At 46.3% G+C, this 21,197-nt stretch overlaps 1 protein-coding gene across 1 annotated transcript in view; it reads right to left on the bottom strand.

The window, feature by feature from the left end:
- The window catches only part of KSR2 (kinase suppressor of ras 2), a 418,048-nt gene that overhangs the window by 345,489 nt on the left and 51,362 nt on the right, over positions 1 to 21,197 (bottom strand). The gene's annotated exons all lie outside the window — the stretch shown is intronic.

The following is a 21,197-nucleotide window of genomic DNA, read 5'->3' as shown; positions in this document are numbered from 1 at the left end:
CCCCCCCAGTGTGCAGAGCAGCGTCTGGCTCACAGTCTGTACTCAAGACATTTTCATGGTGGTTCATTGCGAGTGAGGGCTAGGCCTCTCCCAGTGAGTCCCAACCCCTCTTCCAGCAGCGCTGCACGGTCAGAACCAGGGCCTTGGCTCTGAGGCCAAGGCTGTGGGTTCCCTGGCCGCAGCGGGCCCAGCCAGCCACCCGACGCCTTCCCGCGGTTGCCAGGGCGACCATTGTCATAATATCCCCAGCGCTCCGCAGGGCCAGCTGACAGGGGAGAGAATTATTCGACTTGCTAACATCTCAAGTAACTTGCCCAATATGCATCCGCAAGCAAATTCCCTGCTGAGGGCTGGGGGCCTGCAGGGATGTGCCCTTCCTCCTCTCTCCACCCCAGTTCCCAGAGAGGGTGGCATCCCTCAGGCCAGAGCAAACAGGAGCCACCAGTCTGGGCTGTCCGCCAGGCCAGGGATGCTGACCAGGCCGGCTCCTTCTGCCGGAAAATGCCAGTGCATGCCCACTCAGGGTCAATGCTGCTGGTGGCTTTTCCTTTTCTTTACATTATTATTGCTAATGAACATTATAAACAATAGGACGGAAAGAGAGTTCATGGATTTAATGAGCACTTACTAGATGCCAGGCCCACCGGTAACTTTCTCACATAATCATTATTATAATTTTAATATTTATGCTGTAACTCGAGGCGCCTGGGTGCCTCAGTCATTGAGCATCCCACTTCGGCTCAGGCCATGATCTCGTGGTTGGTGGGTTTGAGCCCCACCTCAGGCTCTGTGCTGACAGCTCAAAGCCTAGAGCCTGCTTCGGATTCTGTGTCTGCCCTCTCTCTCTGCCCCTCCCCCACTTGCACTCTGTCTCTCCCTCAGAAAATGTCCAAAAAAGTGTTTTTAATATTTATGCTATAACAAAACATGCTAGAATATAGTAGAATATAGCAGTATATATACTGTATAAGATATATTTATGGGTATGTCATAGATATGAATTCACAGATATATAATATATAATTAGAAATATAACAGTATTTATACTATGCAGCTTATAGGATGTATCTCGAATGTATCTGACATTTGCTGATTCTTCTTATATGCCAGCCCATGCCTACTGTTTTACTACATCCTTACGCAAATAATGATGCTGCTATCAATACACTATTATATACAACAATAGAGTCCCAAAGGTAACCACAGCTAAGTTTTATTGAGCACTTACTATGTGCCAGGCATTGGACTAAGTGCTTCATTAATATTTTATTGCATACACACGCTCAGGGCTAAGAGCCCAGTTTTTCCCATTATGAAAATAGAAACTGGAGGGACAGAGTAACAGCGTAGCTTGCCTAAAAGTCCCCTGGAAAACAAGCAGAGGCCACAGCGGCCCCCACGCCTCCTGTCCCATTCCCTATTTCCATACCACACTTGAAAGTGGTCCTGCATTAGCTTCCAGCAGGAACCCCTGGGGACGGTGTTAAAAGTACACATGCCGTGGGGCACCTGGGTGGCTCAGTCAGTTAAGCATCTGACTTCGGCTCAGGTCATGATCCCACAGTTCGTGGGTTCGAGCCCCGCGTCGGGCTCCGTGCTGACAGCTCAGAGCCTGGAGCCTGTCTTCAGATTGTGTATTTCCCTCTCTCTCTGACCCTCCCCTACTCACACTGCCTCTCTCTCTCTCTCTCTCTCTATCTCTGTCTCTCTCTCTCTCTCAGAAATAAATAAAACATTAAAGAAATATATACATGCCGAGCCCCCACTTGCCCCAACCCACACATGCGGGATCAAATACACTCGGGGACAGGGGGGCTTCTCATTTCTTTTAAACAAGGTCCCCAGGTAGTTCCGACAAAGGCAGAAAGTCTAGAACCGCTGCCTTTAGGGTTTTTGTGTTGTTGGGTGTTTTTTTGTTTTTTTTTTTTTATCACTCATTACCACTGCAGTGCCAATTAGGTGATCTGATTAAATTAATGAGTCTTGAGGGGCTGAAATTCCGGAGAGGGTAGTTTCAAGTGATGTATGGAGTACCTACAATCCTAAAAAGGAGAAGAGGCAGGAAGAAAAATAAGATGCAGGGTCCCCTAAGGCAAACGTAGGCTGGCCACAGGTAGAACTGCTCCCAACCTTTCTGGAACAAGGAGGGCCTGGGTGAAGAGTGGTTAAGTAATAGCACACATTTTGTCCAGGGCTGACTTTTAGGGGAGCAAAAAGCCAGCCAGTCTAAATCACCTCCCACTGCCCACCTCCCTGCCCTCCTCAATCATTCACCAGGGACCAAGCTGGGCAGAGAAATATAAGCTCTTAAGGTAGGGGCCCGCCTTCTAAACCTATGTTTTTTAAATTATTTATTTTGAGAGAGAGAGAGAGAGCAAACGGGAGAGGGGCAGAGAAAGAGGGGGACAGAGGATCCAAAGTGATCTCTATGCTGAGAGCAAAGAGCCCAATGCAGGGTTCGAACTCACAAACCGTGAGACCATGACCGGAGCCGAAGCTGGAAGCTTAACCGACTGAGCCACCCAAGGGTCCCTGCACCTACATTTTGAGCCATGAGATCTCCTGGCAAGTAACAACAATATACGGAAAAGAAAGAAGGAAGGAAAGAAAGAAGGAAAGGCAGGAAGGAGCAGATATTGCATTAGAAGAAGCATGGCTGGGAGGAATCAGGCAGAAGGGCTGAGAGGCCACGTCTGCCCTCAGGGGACAGCCGAGGGACAAAGGCAGATGTAACCAGTAGCCACAAACATCCGTGGAGGGACTGTCCTAAGCAATATGTTGCCTTATTAACTGCTGCTTAAACTATAGGAAAAGTAGAACTGAGATCCCAGAAATAAAGACCAGAAGCATCAGGCACTAAAGACAAGACACACAGGCACTAAAAGGAAGTCTCTTTTGGGCAATGACTTCACTTTGACCATGGACTCCTATCCACAGCTGCACTGCTCAGTAGACCAGCCAGCGACTCAGCATGTGTGGCTATACACAGGGAAATTGAATTGAGTAAAAGTAGATAAATATTTTACATGGTGAATAAATAGTGTTAGGGCAGCTAATGGATACCCCTGACCAAAAATCCAGAAAGTGAGGGGGGGAAAGATCCAGAAAGCACCTCTCCTAGTCATTATGTGATGTCAGGCAATCAGAGAATTCAACCCTCAAAGAACGTCCTTAGAATTTGAGCTTAGAGTTGTGTGAGACAAACTGGTTTTCAGAATGGGTTGGCACCTATCAGTTTTGAGAAAATCTAGGATGAATAACAGACATATGTAAGATAATTAAACCCATAGTATTAATATTTGAATTAAAGGGTCTGCGCCTTTGGAGTATTTATTTTCTATTCCCTTGAAGTTTTAAATAATTTGGCCACTTAGGGTAAGACTTCACCTTTCAGGTTTGAAATGTGTGACTGAAGAATTGACTGAGACGTGCATTTTACATTGAAATTGTATTCAATTTATGTACACTATTGGGAAGTGGCTTAAGTTAGGCCCAGGGCATTTTTAGAAGCTTGATTTTTTTTAAGATGTCTACGTGCTATGTAAGTAGTTGGGAAGGTCTGTCTGTAAACAATTAGAGCATGCTTTTTTTTTAAATTAGTTTTTTAAATGTTTATTTTTGAGAGAGAGGGAGAGAGACAGAGAGAGAGAGACAGAGAGCAGGTGAGGGAGGGGCAAAGAGAGAGAGGGAGCCAGAATCTGAAGCGGGCTCCAGGCTCTGAGTGGTCAGCACAAAGCCCAAAGCAGGGCTCAATCTCATGAACCATGAGATCAAGACCTGAGCCAAGGTGGGACACTTAACCAACTGAGCCACCCAGGTGCCCCTAGAACATATTAAAAAAAAAAAAAAATCCTGTATTTCAAATTTACAAATACAGTTTACATTGTTTGGCAATGCTTAATTCACTACAGTTATCAGTGGAAGCAAAGATAATATGAAATCCCCTCTATGTGACTGCCGAATTTGCTAGACTTCCGCAAACAGAATACTACTGTATAGAAGCTGGACTAAACGCATAAGAACAATAAGAGTATGGAACTTTTCCATAAAGGGTGTGGCTTTAATGAACTAAGTGTTAATTTTAAAGCCAACAACAAGGGGTGCCTGGGTGGCTCAGTTGATTAATCGTCCGACTTCAGCTCAGGTCACAATCTCACGGTTTGTGGGTTCAAGCCCCGCGTCGGGCTCTGTGCTGACAGATTCTGTGTCTCCCTCTCTCTCTGACTCTCCCCTGCTCACACTGTCTGTCTGTCTGTCTCTCCCTCTCTCAGAAATAAATAAAACATTAAAAACAATTTTTTAAACCAACAAAGAATTACATAAAAGTGAACATTCAGTTCTTCAGCTGCCTCAACCACATTCCAAGTGCTCAGTAGCCACCCGTGGCCTATGGCTGTTGCGTTGGACCCCATAGACATGAAATGTGTCCATCATCTCATGGTGTGGGGAGGATGGGTCCTCTAAACTACACACCAATTTTAGCAGCTCTCTTAGGAAATGAGCACCCCAAAGCCCTTTCCTTTAAATGCACAATATAACTCCAGGATTTACAGAATCACCCCCATGGCAAACTCAGGCTCCTGAAGGAACAGGGCACAGGCACGGAGCAGATCTGAATGGCAGAGCCGGAGAACAGAGCAGGCTGTGAAATATAGCCCAGAATGAGGGGAATCCATAAAATCCCTCAGGAGAAAGCACAAAGGTATAAACACATCCACTAACCCCTCTCCATTTTGTTTTATAAGGATTTTTGCCAAGCTCTCAATAGAACTGTCACCCTGACCCTCGCTTTATACTGAGCAGCTTTGGATGGGGGATCAGGGAGTGGTTTAAGTAGTTTTCATGTTTTTTCCCCAGTTTGTAAATTTTGCACACACAGGAAAGGATTCTGATCCCAAAATACAGCTGGAAATGTTCAAGTGAGCCAGAAAATGGTCCAGCCAAGATGAAGCATGCAACATCACTTATCCTTTTAGTTTTGTTTGTGTGTTTAAGTTTTTTTATTTTTTGAGAAAGAGAGAGAATATCCCAAGTAGGCTCTGCACTGCCTGCCTGGAGCCCAATGTGGGGCTTGAACGCACAAACTGTGAGATCATGACCTGAGCTGAAATCGAGAGTCCAATGCTTAATGGACTGAGCCCCCCACACGCCCCTCACCAGGCTTTTTGAACACACCGGTGACGCAAGACTAAAATCAAAGACAGGGCTCCCCCGCTGCCGCATTGAACTCCCTGCCCTTCTATTAAGTTGCTGTGGGACGTGTCACGGACTCGTTTTTCTATCCATTAAATGAGAGGTTAAAAAACGGTTGCTCTCGGGGCGCCTGGGTGGCTTAGTCGGTTAAGCGTCCGACTTTCGCTTAGGTCATGATCTCGCGGTTCGTGGGTTCGAGCCCCGCGTCGGGCTCTGTGCTGACTGCCAGCTCAGAGCCTGGAGCCTGTTTCAGTCTGTGACTCCCTCTCTCTCTGGCCCTCCCCTGCTCACGCTGCCTCTCTCTCTCTCCTAGAAATAAATCAAACATTAAAAAAAAAACGGTTGCTCTCCAGAGTGACTTCGAGTTCAAAACTTTCAGGATCGCTCCCACAGGTTAACACCAATGAGGCAGGGCAAAAGTACCCCTCCGTAGGCTTACACTAGTCTCGGCTTTAGCTGGGCAAGGAAAAGCATTTTTCTGTGTCTCTGTGTTGCACCTGGGACCTCGGCAACAGGGTCAGTGTTCAGAAGAGAGGGCTTTCCAGGCAGGTGGGGCTTGGGGTTGGAGCGTGAGCTCCCTGGTTTTGTTCTACAAGCAAACAAAACTCCAAGCAGAGATTCAGACACACACACTACCACGGATCAGCAACGCGAAGTCAAGGGGCACAAAGAGATCCAAGCTGGGGGTTGTTTGGAAGGCGAGGTTCCCCTCTGGCTGTCTCCCGACCAAGCAGACAGAACCTCACTCAGCAAATCACTTCAGCCAGCACTGTCCAATAGAACCTTCTATGATGAGGGCAATGTTCTGCATCTGCACCATCCAAGATGGTAGCCAGTGGTCCCATATGGCTGAACACCTGAAATGTGGCTTTTGCGTGTAACTGAGAAGCTGAATTCAAAGCTGTATTGACTGTTAATTAATTTTGCTGTCAACAGTCTTGTGGAATCAACCTGTGGCTACCATCTTGGACAGGAAGATGTAGTCCTTCCTCCACGGTTTCTTCCCCCCACCCCTCACCCCCCACTCCATTGCTTCTCTGCCTTTCATCCCCGCTCAGCAAAAGGCCATTCCTGTTCCTTTCTACGTTCCAGGTGTGTTTAGGGGTTGAACAAAGGGATGACTACAGAGAGCTGAGGACTTGCTGAGAGAAGGTCCCCTCAGAAGTGTGAGGTGGTACTGTCAAGCCAAGCTTGGGCATTCCCCCACTCAGATCTTCTCCCTGTGGTGGAGAAAGGCCCCAGGTCCTAAGGATGTCACCCGAGGAAGCTTTCCTGTGGCTTACATGCTTTCCATTTCTCCCCCAAAAGATGCATTCCACAGATTCCCAGTGCATGCCGATTACCATCCCAGGGCCTTACCTTGGCCTGCAGGGCCCCCACTTCTCCCCCATCATGAACCCCACACCCTCTTACTCCAAGCCCACAAGAAAACCCACTGAATGAAACTCCGGTGGCAACACAGCAGTGTGTTTTCTACCAGGTGATTCTGATGCACGTTCTGGTTTGAGAGCTTCTGCTCTAGATCCTTCTGTGCTTCTGAAATGACCTCCCTGCCCTTTGACTTGCGGCTCATCCTTCAAGTTCTAGCTCAAATGCTCACTCTCCCGGGAAGCTCTCTTTCTCCCCTACCCAGAAGTATAATCCCCATCTTACCACACCCTCGACCCCTAAGGCACAATGTTTATGCTTGCCCCCTAAAATGTATTCCCTTGTATTAGAGTTATTTATATCCACATCCTAATCCCTCCACAGATTTTACATATCGAAGGGAAGGGGCCTTGTCTTTTTCCATCTCTGCATTCTCCCCACTCTGAGCACAGTGGTTTTCACCCACGGGGAAGCCATAAATCCATAGAATGGATTCAGGAATGAATGAGAGATATGCACAAACGAGCAAATGAAAGACCTTCTCCATGCACAAAACCCACAGCCGCCTAATCGGTCCTGGGTTTGGATCCCCAGCCTGACTCCGGAGTACTTTTTTCTTTGTTTGTTTGGGCTTGTTTTGGGGTGCGGAGGGGGTCTGGTGAAAAAGAGATACAAACACAACAGATTGGCAACTCCAGCCATCTGCTACTAACCTAGCGATGAGGTTGTTGACAGCAGAGAGAAGTGAAAAACTACTTTCCACAGAGAAAGGGAGAGAGAAAGAGAGATTCTTTTCTTCTTGCGACCCTCGTTCATACGGTAACTGTGCTACCACACTGCTGCCCCATGACCCCTGCTTGGACCATGCCTCCCAACTACCTCAGCAGCTAAAATATGGCACCAGCTGGCTCCCGTGTTTCAGGCTCTTCACATATACTCTCCTGAACCTACCAGGTTGGCCTCACTGTCAATATGTCGAAAGCAAGAGGTCAAGGGACTCGCTTGGCACAAGTCTAGCTGGACAGTGGCATCTGGCTCCGAAGGGCTATCTGGCTCCGAAGCTGCAGCCCTTTCACAACCCGGGGCAGCCAGTTGAGCTGGGAAGAGAGGGGCCAGAGGCCAAGGTTGCGGATTCAAGTCCAGCAGGGTCCGTTAGTGACTATGCACCTAGGACAATTCATATCACTCAAGCTCGTGAGAACAGAGGAACAGGAGACTGAAGAGCTGAGGGGTCCCCACCCTCTGTACCACAATCCGATTCAGGGCCCCTCTTACAAGATGTCATGGGGTCCTGTGCACATTGACAGAGGGCACACATTTCCCTGAAATCCCAGAGGCAGCCACAGGCCTCTGCACGAAAACACCATGCAGCCATAAAAGGCCAGACCACCTAAGGAGGAAAGAACCTTGCAGTTCCCAACAAGACACCCTCTCAAGGGGCTCAGAATGTAGAGAAGTGAACAGGTCCATGCACAGCTCCTTCACCTGATGGCAGAGGGCACTGGGGACTGTAGCAGAGGCACAAGCAAAGTACTCCAAGGATGGAGAGATGATGTCTGGGAGAGACAATCTGAGATAATTCCCTGCAGGAGGTGACATCCAAAACAGACTTTGACAGATACTTACAATTTCCTGTGCTCCAAATTGCCATTCAATTGCCCCGTACACACCCAAAAACACACCCTGACTGGCTTCCACTGGAGCAGACATGAATCATATGTAGGTGGGAGGTTGAATTAGATGGGTCTTGAGGTTCCTTTCAACCCTGGAATCCTATGATTTCTGAGATCTGGGACCTAACCAATCTTCTATCGACCCACCCATCCATGGAACCATCCACCCACCATCTGCCCATCCACCCATCCAGATAATCATCTATCCATCATATGTCATGAAGGTACCTGCCTAGCACCAAAAAAAATGAATACACAGGAAGCCAAGATTGGCTCCTATCTTGAAAGCAAATGACAGCATATTGGGCATATCAGGCTATGTGTAACTGTTACATCCAAGTGATATAAATTTCTATTACTACTCTTAATAATAAGGTTACTTTGTAACAAACACATAGTTTGGTTATACCAAACTGTCATATAGATGGCAACGAATAACAGTTGATTTCCCACAAGTACCAGCCACTGTGCTAAGCCCTAGGATAAAATGGTCAACAAGGCCGACTTGATCCATGCCCTAATAGAGCTCTATTTTTTGTGAGAAAAAGGATGACAAGTAAGCAATAAATAAGATAACCACCGATTATGATAAATGCTATGTTTGCAACGAAGACCTTTGAGCACATAACAGGGAAGGAGTCTGTTTGTGGCTCAGGCTTAACCGCATATGACTCTGGATTTCGGCAGCTCAGGTCATGATCTCACGGTTTGTGAGTTCGAGCCCCATGACAGGCTCTGTGCTGACAGCTTGGAGCCTGCTTGAGATTCTCTCTCCCTCTCTCTCTGCCCCTTCCCCACTTAGGCTCGCTAGCACTCTCTCTCTCTCTCAAAATAAATAAACTTTAAAAAAGAGAGATATGTCATCAAAAATGTTGCCTCAAGACCAAGGAAACACACAATCTTCTATTTTTGCTGGTTGCACACTGGATGGCCAACCAGTCACTGCAAGGAGGACATCACTGGCATAGACCGTTCCCGAGTGAGCTGTTTTAAGGCCTGTCACTCAGCAGCAACAAAATCAGATGAGGACTCAGGAAGTAAGGAGGAAGGTGTGCGGCTTTGGAAAAGCAAACAACAGTGTCTGCACACTCAGTGCATGCCTCAAGGAAGACTAAGTGTTTGGACAAAATTTCGAATGATTTGCAGTCTCTTTTCCGGCCCCAAAGAACTTCTGGCCAAACCCCTATTGAGGATAACTGTAAAACCACCAACCTTGTTTCTTTTCTTTTAGTTTTCTTTCAGATGTCTGACCTTGAGCTTTTCCCCAGGGCACTCCCAAACTTTCCACCAGAGGCCAGACACAGCCCTGAAGGAAGTTTCTGGGAAGACTCGAAGGGGGTCAAATGCTACAATTTATAAAAGCTTCCACCATATCAAAATTATGTTCTCCGAAAGGACAGATATTGTGTGATGCCACTTGATATAAGGTACCTAGAATAGTCAAATTCCCAGAGGCAGAAGGTAGTTTAGAGATTGCCAGGGGAGAGTGGGGGGTAGCAAGTATTATGGACAGACTGTGTCTCCCTAAATTTATACATTGATGCCCTAATCCTCAGTGTGATGCTCTTTGGAGGGGGGGCCTTGTGAAGTAATTAGATTTAGATGAGGCCATGAGAGCTGGGCCTCCACAATGGGATGAGCATCCTTATAAGTAGAGGAAGAGCTATCCACAGAAAAACCAGAGACAATAAGCACTGACCAGGATGTGGAGAAAAGGCACTGCGGTGCACTGTCGGTGGGAATGCAAATTTGTGCAGTCACCGCACGGAGGTTCCACAGAAAATTAAAAATAGAACTACTTGCGGTGCCTGGGTGGCTCAGTCGGCTGGGCCTCTGACTCTTGATGTTGGCTTGGGTCACGATCTCATGGTTTGTGGGTTCGAGCCCCGCGTTGGCTTGCACTGGTTGTGCGGAGCCTGCTTGGGAGTCTCTCTCTTTCTCCCTCCCTGCCCCTCCCCTACTCAGGCTGTCTCTGACTCTCTGAAAATAAATAAATAAACTTTAAAAATTTTTAAAAACAAACACAAAGAACTATCCTAGGACCCCACAATTCCCACTTCTGGGTGTGTATCCAGAGGAAATGAAATCACTATATCGAAGAGATACCTGTACCACCATGTTCACTGCAGTGTTATTTACAATAGCCAAGACATGGAAACAGCCCAAATGTCCACCAACAGATGAATGGACACACGTATGTATACATACATATAATATGTATATACATGCGTATATGTATTATATGCATGGTATGTGTATGTATACATGCATTATATACACATATGTACTATGATTATATAATATCTATATGTGTGTACTATGATTCAGCCATAAAAAAGAAGGAAACCCTGTCATTTGCAACAACTTGGATGGACCTTGGGGACGTTATACTAAGTGAAATAAGTCAAATACTATATGATCTCATTTATATGTGGAATCTTTTTTTTTTCATGTTTATTTTTGAGAGAGAGAGAGACAGAGTGTGATCTGGGGAGGGTCAGAGAGAAGAAGGAGACACAGAACCTGAAATAGGCTCCAGGCTCCAAGCTGTCAGCACAGAGCCACATGCAGGGCTCAAACCCAGGAACCACGAGATCGTGACCGGTGCCAAAGTCAGGTGCTTAAGCAGCAGAGCCAGCCAGGAGCTCCTCTATGTGGAATCTTAAAACAAACAAAACTCATAGAAAAAAAAAAAAAAAGATCTGATTTGTGGTCACCAGAGGTCGAGGGCGGGGGAGGGAGGTGATTGTGAAGTAAACCCTACATGTTCTTATCACAAAGAAAAAACATTTTCTTTTGTTTTTTGTATCTACATGAGATGATGGGTGTACAAGTCATTATGCTGTACAGATTAAATTTATACAGTCTGTGTGTCGATTCTATCACAATATAACTAAAGCAGGAAGAGTGCCTGGGTGGCTCAGATGGACAAGCGTTTGACTCTTGATGTCGGCTCAGGTCATGATCTCACGGTTCGTGGGATCGAGCCCTGCGTCGGGCTCTGCGCTGGCAGTGCAGAGCCTGCTTGGGATTCTCTGCAAGCCAGGAAGAGGGCTCTTACCAGAACCCCACCCTGCAGACTCCCTGATCTCGGACTTCCAGTCTCCAGAACCATGACAGAGTACATTTCTGTTGCTTGAACCCCTCCCGCCCCCAGCCTGTGGGGTCTTGTTTCGGCGGCCTGAGCTGACAGCAAGTGATTGCTGGATGGGTGCAGAGTGTCAGATCAGGATGTCGCCAAAGTTCTAGAGATGTCTGATGGTGATCGGTGCACCACAGTGTGACTTACTTAAGGCCACAGGACTGTGCACTTGAAATGGTTGAGATGGTAAATTTTATGTTCCTATATATAACAGAATAGTTTGCCGCAACAACTATAAAAAAAGGGATGTATCACAGTGCCCATTTTACAGATGTAGACACAGAAGCACAATGACTTGGCTGGCGTCTCCTGTGCAATTTGGGCAGCAGAGGAAGGAGGAGAACCCAGGTCACCCAACTCGAAGGCATCTCATGGGGACACTGCCTCCTTTCCCACCTCAGATGCCTCTTCAAACTCGGGTATCGTGTAGGAGAATCCAGCATGAGCGACCGTTCACCAGCACAGGAAGACAGATCTCTCCTGCTCACTATTAGTGGGGGGAGGCAGCCGGCCGTGGAGGACACCAGTTGTGTGGCTCACGGGACAAGAGCCCGAGGTGGAGTGGCTAGACCGCGTCCCCATGCATCTGGACAGCAGGCCCAGCAGTCACGGAGGCCTAAAACTTTCCACCAAAATCCCCACGCACAGCTGCTTAGCTCTTGGGGGAGAATTAACACGAGTCCCCAGGGCTGAGATTTTCCGTGGTTAGCTTCAACCCAGAGGAAAACGTTGTTAGAAAGTTTGAAGGGTGTGACTATTTTTAAATGAGACATCGGGCCAGTGTCACACGCACGGTGAAGTAGAAAGGCTTGCATCTTGCCCCACCCCGTTTTGGGTTTTTTTTCGTTCTTTCCTATCACAATTCTAATGGCCAAACTGCCGAAGAAAGTAAAGATAACTAGTGCTCTGAGCCTACCGGACGCCAGGAACTTGCTTTATCCTAAACTGGTCGTTCTCGGCCAGGGGTGTTTGGGTCCCCAGGAGATAATGGGCAACAGAGACAGTTTTGGTTGTCACAGGTTGGTGGGGAGAGGCTGTTACTGAGAGGCCAGGCACGCTGCTCCCAGGGCGGCACCTCCTCCCCTGCAGCACAGAATTATCCAGCCCCAAAGATCAATGGTGTTGAAGTGAGAAGCCCACTCCTAGGCCGATGGTTCTCCAACCGCAGCGAGTGTCAGAATTCCCCGGAAGGCCTGATACGACTGCAGAGGTGGGGGGCCAGTAACACGGGGGGATGGGAGGGAACATACAGACTTTCCGCTGTGGAATGAATACATCACGGGGATGAAAGGTACAGCAGAGAGAGTGTAGTCGATGGTCCTGTAATAGCGTCATATGGGGAGAGCTGGCAGCCACACTTGTGGCGAGCCTGTCCAATCACTATGTTGTACGCTAGGAAGCCAGTGTCACATTGTGTGTCAACTATACTTCAACTTAAAAAAAAATCTTTTCCCTCAGAAACAATTGGGGTGTCTGGGTGGTTCAGTTGGTTGAGCTGCTCTTGATTTCGGCTCAGGTCATGATCCTAGGGTTGTGGGATTGAACCCTGCATCAGGTTCCATGCTGAGCATGGAGCCTGCTTAAGATTCTCTCTCTCTCTCTCTCTCTCTCTGTCTCTCTCTCTCTGTCTCTCTCTCTCTCTCTCTCAAATAATAAAAAGTTAGATTGCCAACCCCACCCCCAGAATTGTGATTCAGCAGGCCTGGGGAGATCCCAACTTTGCATTTCTGACGAGTTCCCAGGTGATGCTGATGCTCTCGGTCCAGGGACTACAGTGTGAGAAGCAAGGTCTTGGGCTTTCTCACCACAGTCTGGAGGCATCAACACTGCCCTTCCCAGCCTTCCTCTCTCAGAGACGTGAGACCTGAGCCTTCGAAGGGAGACAAGTGTTGTCCAAATTCACTCCAGCTGTTACTGGCAGAACCAGTGTTCAAACCCGCATCGGTAGGATATCCAGGCACTCTGGGTGCCCCCGGGTGTCAGGGTTCAGCCAAGGAAGCCCAGGAGGTAGCTTTGCTTTGTGCTTCCTCCAATCACCATCATCCCCGGTCAATGGAACGAGTAAGTTCCAGCCTAAAGGACTTGACCTCCAAATTCCAGTGTTCTGCAAACACTGCCGAAAACCTAGTATTTTCAAATAAGATCACCGTTTAAAAAGGTCCTCCCTGTGTGAAAGCCCTTTCCACATTTGAGAAACTTCTTATACAAGAAATATTTTATCCATGGTTTCACCAATTTACTTTATACGGAGGCCCCGCCCCCTCATGCTTCTTTCAGATCCGTTTTACTGCATTCGAAGTTGTGTGTATATCCATAAACCATAGTTATGTTTTTTTTTTTTTTCCTCTTCCCACTTGGATCCACCCTGGGACATTTTTCTGCCAAACCTTGCATCACACTTGAATGGTGTAATGGAAATAATGCTGGACTGGGAGCCAGGAGACTTGAGTTCCAACAGATGGGAAAAGGAGGTCTCAAAGTGGAATATTGCAACATCCCATCTTCTACCTCGAAGGGTTACTGGATTCCCTTGTTGACAAGGAACTACCACTGGGTCACTGTGCTACGTGGTGAAGTGCGGTCATCTCTCACTTGAGAGAAGTGAAATCATTCAAAGGTCACACGAGAAGTGTGTGGAGTGGGGGAATGGGAGATTCCCACGTTCTCAGCCCTGCAGTCTCAATCGCTAGAGCTCACTTTTTAAATTAGCGACATCTTGTTATATCAAAAGCAATTTTTAAAATGTTGGTTGGGTGGAATGAGGAAATGAGAAGTTGCTAACCAACAGGTGTACGCTTGCAGTTATGCAAGATGAATACATCCCAGAATCTGTCGCACACCATTGTGCCTATAGATATCTAACAACGCTGTGTTGTACCCTCAAAATCTGTTAAAAGGTGGATCTCATGTCAAAGGTTCTTACCACCGTGAAATTTAAAAATAATAATTTAAAGGGGCGCCTAGGTGGCTCAGTTGGTTAAGCATCCGACTTCAGCTCAGGTCATGATCTCACAGTTTATGGGTTCAAGCCCCGCGTCGGGCTCTGTGCTGACAGCTCAGAGTCTGGAGCCTGCTTCAGATTCTGTGTCTCCCTCTCTCTCTGACCCTCCCCTGCTCACACTGTCTCTTTCTCTCTCTCTCAGAAATAAATAAAACATAAAAAAATAATAATAATTTAAAAAGGAAGATGAGAGTCAAAGGGGGAAAAGCAGCAGCCTATGTGTCCTTTTAAACATACTGTTCTAACTTACATTCTTTTTCTATTTAAAATTCAAGAATAAATTAGACACAACCCCTCCCCAAATTTTTAAAAAACAATTGGCTTCTCCCTGCCCCCCCCCAATTTCTCCCCCTGATTTCTCATTCCTCCTCATCTCATGCCTCCCATTCTGAGGACTCTCACGACACATTTTCCCTGCTTCTTCCATTTCTTCCTATTTTGTTTCCTGTCTTTTGAGATTCTCTCTTCTTCACTGGCCAATTTCAGGCTCTTCCAAGCATTTTCTCCCACAGTGGCTTCTGTTCAAAGATACATCTTCCTCTACACACAGCAAACTACTGCCCAAAGGCCAAATCCAGCACTCAGCCTGTTTTTATAAATAAAGTTTTATTGGAACACAGACACACCTATTAGTTGACATACTGTCTGTGGCTGCTTTTGTGCTACAATTGCAGAGTTGAGTAGCTGTAACAGAGACTGCATGACCTGGAAAGTTCAAAATATTTACTATCTGGCTCTGTATAGAAAAGAATACAAGGTGATCACCTGGGTAGCTCAGTCAGTTAAGCACCTGACTCTTGATTTTAGCTCAGGTTATGATCTCATAGTTCATGAGATTGAGCCCCATGTTGGGCTCTGCACTAACAGCGCAGAGCCTGCTTGGGATTCTCTCTCTCTCTCTCTCTCTCTCTCTCTCTCTCTGCCCCCCACCCCATGCACGCTCTCCCTCTCTCTAAAAAAAAAAAAAGAAGAAGAAGAGTTTGGGGACCCCTGTTCTACATACAATCAATTTCATGAGAAGTTGCTTATAACGTGAATTTTAACAAATAGTATTACATCTCTACTTCACGTGCAGGACTGTGGCTTATCTGGTCCCTGCCCCATAATCAACATAAGACAGGACACACAGCTGGGCTCCATAATTATTTGCTGAGCCAAGTCAATGATTGCTAATGAAATTTAAGGAAAAGCTGGAATGAGATTCTATGTAAACCAAAAAAGCCTTTTCAAAACTAGTGAGCAAGCATCCAGTGAATTAGTGGCTCAGTCTTAGTGTTCCCATCTTTGTCCTTTGCAGGGTTGGTTGAAGCTTGTGAACTTGAACATGTCCCATACTGTGCAAAAAAGCATCATCTCTGGGCTCAAAAATGTGGGCCCAAATCTAGGTTCACCCACATACCACCTGGGTGATTTGGGTTATGTCGCGTGATGTCTCTGAACCTTGTATCTTCATCTACAAACTGAGGATCCTATTGTCTACTTCAAATGGATTGTTGCAAGAATTAGGTGTAATACAATGAGATCACACACAATAACTAAAAGTAGCCAAACCATAGTGGGTGTTTAATTAACTGGAGGCAGGAAAATGCAGGGCTGGTAGAAGAGGGGAGAACAGTGGTGAGGCATTCATCCCCAAGTGCAAAATTGAAGGAAGCACCAAAAAAAAAAAAAAAGAACCAGTAATCAAGAGGAATTCTATTTTAATGCAATTAATTTTGTAAATCAAAATTAATACTCCCTTCTGGGGTGCCTGGGTGGCTCAGCTGGTTAAGCACTCAATCTCAGCTCAGGTCATGATTTCGCGGTTTGTGAGTTCGAGCCCCGCATCAGGCTCTGTGCTGACAGCTCAGAGCCTGGAACCTACTTCAGATTCTGAGTCTCCCTCTCTTTCTGCCTCTCCCCCACTCACGCTTCATCTCTTTCTCTCTCTCTCAAAAATAAATAAACATTAAAAAATGTTTTTAAATTAATACTCCTCCCAAAAAATCCATGGAGAACAAACTTTCACAATTTTAAATAAAGGCAGGATCAAACTGTGTCAGGTGTAGGGTAAGGAGAGGGAAGTTAAATCATACAAATGCTGGGTCATGGCTGTCTTAATAGAAAATGTTATCTTGGGCGCCTGGGTGGCTTAGTTGGTTAAGCGTCCGACTTTCGCTTAGGTCATGATCTCGCGGTTTGTGGGTTCGAGCCCCGCGTCGGGCTCAGTGCTGACTGCCAGCTCAGAGCCTGGAGCCTGTTTCAGAGTCTGTGACTCCCTCTCTCTCTGACCCTCCCCTGCTCACGCTGTCTCTCTCTCTCTCCTAGAAATAAATAAAACATTAAAAAAATTTAAAAAAAAAAAAGAAAAAAAGAAAATGTTATCTTATTTATAATGGATTTTTGCATTAATTTTGATTTTGTAAAAAAAATTTTTTTGAGAGAACAAGCACAAATGGGAGGGGCAGAGAGAGAGAATCTTTAGCAGGCTCCACGCCCAGCACTCAGCCTGGGGCAGGGCTCGACCTCACATCTGTGAGAACATGACCTCAGCCAAAATCAAGAGTCGGGAGCTTAACCGAGTCGGCTACCCGAACATCCCAATTTTGATTTTTAAACATTGCGTTAAAAAGGATNTGACTTCGGCTCATGTCATCATCTCATGGTTCATGGGTTCGAGGCCCGCATCAGGCTCTGTGCTGACAGCTGGTGCAGAGCCTGGAGTCTGTTTCAGATTCTGTGTCTCCCTCTCTCTCTGACCCTCCCCTGCTCATGCTGTCTCTGTCTGAGAAATAAATAAAACATTAAAAAATTAAAAAAAAAAAAAAACGATATGCCTTGATCACTGTCTTTTTTTTCCCCCCCCTCTGCCCCTTAAGCTTTGCACCCAAGTGTACAGCCTAGTCCCAGCCCTGGGTAGAGGCCTACTAACTATCTCATTTGCACTAGCAGGTTCTCTTGGCCCAGTGGTTCTCAAACCTCATTGTACATAAGACTCAACTGGGGGAATTAAAAAACACAGTAATAACAAAAGCAATGCCTACAACCTAACCCCAAACCAATTAATCAGAAGTAGAGAGGTGGTGATGGTGGTATTTTTAAAAAGTCCTCCAGACTACTTCACACCCACTAAGTCATCTATAATCAAAAAGAGAGACAGTAACAAGTGCTGGTGAGGACGTGGTGAATCGGAACCCTTGTACCCTACTGGCGGGAAAGTAACATGGCGCAGCTGCTGTGGAACACAACTGAGCACTTCCTGCAAAGCTAAACACAGAGTTACCGCACGACCCAGAAACTCCACTCGTAGGTATATGCTAAGAAAATTGAAAACGTACATTCATACAAAAACTGGTACACTAATGAACACAGCAGCACTATTCACAGTCGTCGAGAAGTAGAAAGAGCCAACATCCACTGAGAAATGTGGGGATGAAAGGTGCACATCCATACGATGGGGTATGATTTGCTCATCAAATAGCAAATGGATGAATCTTGAAAACATGCTAAGTGTGAGGAGCCAGATGCAGAAAGTCACATACTACATGACTCCATTTATATGAGACATCCTAAATAGGCAAATACAGAGGGACAGAAAGTTGATTAGTGGCTGCCAAGGGCTGGTGGGAGGGAGGCGGGGGGTGACTGCCAAGGGGCAGCATGTTTCTTCTGGGGTGATAGAAAGTTCTGGAATTAAATAGTGGTGATGGGTATGCAACCCTGTGAATATACTAAAACCATTGAACGGTACACTTTTAAAGGGGGCATTTTACAGGATGTAAGTTATATGTCAATTTATTTTTTTCTTAAGTAGGCTCCACACCCAGTGGGCAGCCTGATGTGGGGCTCAAACTCATGACCTTGAGATCAAGACCTGAGCTGAGATCAAGAGTCAGACACTGAGGGGCACCTCAGTGGCTCAGTCAGTTAAGTGACCAACTCTAGATCTTGACACGGTTCATGATCTCACAGTTCATGGGTCAGAGCCCTGACCTTGGGATAATAAAGAAATAAATAAATAAATAAATAAATAAATAAAAATACACACACTTAAAAAAAAGAGTCAGACACTTAACCCACTAAGCCACCTAGGTGTCCCAAATTATATCTCAATTAAAACAAAGCTCCCCATGTGATTAAAACACAGAGCCAAGGAACTCAGTCTCCATCTCTACAAAATAGGTGTGCTGGTAGCTGGCTCCACGTCAGCAAGGTCAAGGCTCTGCTAGGGTTCAGACGCAGAGAGCTTGACGAGGCAGGTGTGGTGCCAAGCAGGGCTGAGACACATCCCCGCCAGAGAACCACGAGGTGCTAGGGGGCCTGGTTTCTTCCCCTCTGTCCTGTTCCTCTTTGCCCATAGGTCAACAGAGATTGGAGCTCAGCTCCAGGGGCAGACAGCACCCACACTTTTGTTATCAGGAATTAATGTTTCATTAGTATCTATCTCCTGAGCTGTGGCAAATGCCAGTTTCAAGCCACATGATGCACAGCAGGAATGATCTGGAGGAAAAGAAAAAAAACAAACACCGAGGTATGGGTGCCAAGGAAATACACATAAACGAAGAATAGCTTCGGCACTCAGCATGCTGTGCAGAAGAAAGGTGAGGAGGTTGCTCTCTCCCTGACCCAGCAAGTCTGCGATCTTGGCTTCTTTTAGGAGAAAAAGCACTCCAGTCCATCCAGCAGCCTCCATGATCAGGTGGCATGAAAGGTTGACTAGGAAACCACACCAGCTTCGCAGTGTCCAAAAATACAATCAAAGCCTCACTGGCACCTCCTGAGAGCCCCACACAATGGGCTGCATTCTGGCCTCTTTCCGTCTTCATCCCGTCCCCATTACCTGGCCAAACAGACATGCCTTTGAGGTAGCAACAGTCTTGAGAGGGGAGGAAAATTCTCCCCCCCGTGGAAATCCCCTTTGGTACAAAAATAAGCACTGGGTTGGTAATTTTCCTATTTTTTTTTTATCATGAGCTAGGGGACTTGGGTGCTAGCTCTGTGCCAGGAGTGCAAAGACACCTGGTGATGCCAGGTCATTAATGCAGCAGAAACCGCCAAGCAGATGCCCTACAAATGTAATGGGCTCAAGTCCCCAAATTGTTGGGAATACTGTTTTATTTTGCAGTCTCCTATGAAAACACCCCCGCAGAAGTTTCAGTTGGCTTGAGAACGTGTCCACCCACACAAAAGGGCTGGCAGTCTGCTGTGCACACCGTGTGTGTGTGTGTGCGCGCGCGCTCGTGCGTGCACGCTCACACATGCAAACACTCATATATTACACTCCGCTCAGCAACCTGACACCTCTCCCGGTCGCTTCCTGCGGATCCTGCCTTCTGCAATCAGCCGCCTGCAACCTGTCCTTCCCCGCCCCCCAATCTTGAGGCTTGGGAGACAAATGCACTTCAAAAGGGTGACGGATTGTGAACACAGACACTGATGGCTGAACTCCCACCTCTCCACACAACTGTCTTAGCAGAGAGCCAAATGCAATCACACTTCAAAAGTCCTCCAGCTTAAGAAGGGGTTAGTAAAGTTTTTCTTATTCCCCTTCCTTGAAGCAAACAGTAGGAGGTTTCTAAGGGGCTGTTTTATCTCCCAGATTCTTTTTGTTTGGGAAGGGTAAGTTCCATCTGAAGTAAATCCCTGCTTGGAGGCAGGACGCAGGACCAGATGACCTCAGGCTGTGTACACTCTTGTTAAAAAATAAAAAGTCTTTCCTTTCGGGTTCCTCAGAAAGCTAAAAACAGAACTACCCTACCAGCCAGCAATCGCACTACTGGGTATTTACCCAAAGAATCCAAAACATGAATTCAAAGGGATACATGCACCTCGATGTTTATAGCAGCCTTATTTACAATAGCCAGACTATGGAAGCACGAGAGGGATGGATAAAAAAGATGGAATATTACTCAGCCATAAAAAAGAATGAAACCTTGCCATTTGCAATGACATGGATGAAACTAAAGAGTATAATGCTAAGTGAAATAAGTCAGAGAAAGACAAAAACTGTAGGATTTCACTCGAATGCGGAATTTAAGAAACAAAACAAATGAGCAAAGGGGAAAAAGAGAGCGGAGCAAACCAAGAAACAGACTCTTAACTACAGAGAACAAACTGATGGTTACCAGGGGGAGGTGGCTGGGGGGATGGGGGAAACAGGTGACGGGGATAAAGGAGGGCACCTGTTGTGATGAGCACTGGGTGTGACGGAAGTGCTGAATCACTATATTGTGTCCCTGAAACTAATATTACGCTGTATATGAACTAACTGGAATTTAAATTAAAGCTGAAAAAAAAAGTCCCTCCATTTTATAAGACCTTGACACCATTGATCCCAGCATCTTGTAACCGCAAACTATCTCAACAGTTTCATAAATGCGATTGGTATATCATGCACACTTAACATGTGATAAAAACACAAATCTCTACTTATCCTAAGGCCACACTTCCCTCAACTCCCCACCCTTTTGAGACAAAAATCACAAAATTAATTGTAAATAAAGTCCTACGAGAGGTTAAAGAAAGCCCACACACTAACATCAAAGTGTTTTCTCCGAGGAGGCCATGGTAGGCAGAATTCTAAGGTGGCCTCTAAGATCTGTTATGATCTTGTACAAGTCTTGCCCTTCATGGGTTGACATGCTGGCAGAACTTGCGACTTGCTTTGTAACCAAAAGAATAGGGCAAAGGTGATGGAATGTCATTCCCATAATTAGGACTCATTATATAAAACTCCATCTTAGCAACTAGAGAGAAAGGCTTCCCTGCTGGTCTTGAAGAAGCAAACAGCCATGTTGTGAGCTGTCTACAGAGATAGCCATATGGTCAGACCAGCTTCTAG

Source organism: Crocuta crocuta, unplaced genomic scaffold (genome assembly GCF_008692635.1).
Source record: "Crocuta crocuta isolate KB4526 unplaced genomic scaffold, BGI_CrCroc_1.0 scaffold339, whole genome shotgun sequence".
NCBI classification, from domain to species: Eukaryota; Metazoa; Chordata; class Mammalia; order Carnivora; family Hyaenidae; genus Crocuta; species Crocuta crocuta.
The sequence above is the reverse complement of the archived record's forward strand: the minus strand, read 5'-3'. Positions and strand labels throughout refer to the sequence as shown.